The following is a 928-nucleotide window of genomic DNA, read 5'->3' on the forward strand; positions in this document are numbered from 1 at the left end:
GACGTGTGCTCTTCCGATCTACAGCATTGTGATTGGAAAAATATAGATTTTTTCACAAAATAGGTATTTACCGATAATATTCATATAATTAAAAGATATAATAATTTATTCCTACAGAAACGTTATCCGTCCGGATAGGATACACTGCAGCGTCTCTGTATGTAACGAAAAAAATATACTTGGCGGGAGCCGCTACCGCGTCTCCTGATCGCGCGTTAAATTCAGTTTTACCGTTTTTGCGGAATTAAGCGCGTCGGACGAGCGACGAAGTTGCACCACGCTCGTGAGTGCGGTCGCAACTAATAGCTGGATAAGATTATAAAGTTATGAATGCTATATTTCATCATGATCCATGTATCGAAAAGGATTATTATACAAGTATGTGTAGAGAAGGAGAATCTAACACTTGAATTGAAATTGATGATGCTCAAATTAGAAAACAGCAATGACCTAAATGTGCTAAAGATATTTATATATTATTTTTACAAAAAATTATTACTAAACATATGTATTAATTAGGAGGCCATCAGGAGGTAGGGTTTTAATCGGTAGGCGACGTCGATGGGATCGACTAGCGGACCATCAGCGTCGAATCCAACACACCCTGTAGTACAGGCTGCAGGGTGTCTTCCCTTTATGGTGGGATTGTCTTGGATCAGGACTTGGATCCTCTCCCAATGAAGCCATCATAAAAGGGCAATGCGAAAATTTCTCCCTCCCGTAAAAAAAAACTTATATATTTTATTACACATTAAAGGACATCTCTATTCCAACCCAAATAGTAGCAACTTTAAAAATCTACTAAATTAAAGAATAAAGCTCAAGTAATACTATAATTTTTATATGTAAAATACTTAATACTACAAAATGCATGATATCAGTACAAAATTATCTTTTCAAAAAAGGTAAAAAAGGCGCTAAGAGTACA

The sequence above is a fragment of the Wasmannia auropunctata genome, unplaced genomic scaffold (genome assembly GCF_000956235.1).
Source record: "Wasmannia auropunctata unplaced genomic scaffold, wasmannia.A_1.0 LD336074.1, whole genome shotgun sequence".
In the NCBI taxonomy this organism is placed as follows: domain Eukaryota; kingdom Metazoa; phylum Arthropoda; class Insecta; order Hymenoptera; family Formicidae; genus Wasmannia; species Wasmannia auropunctata.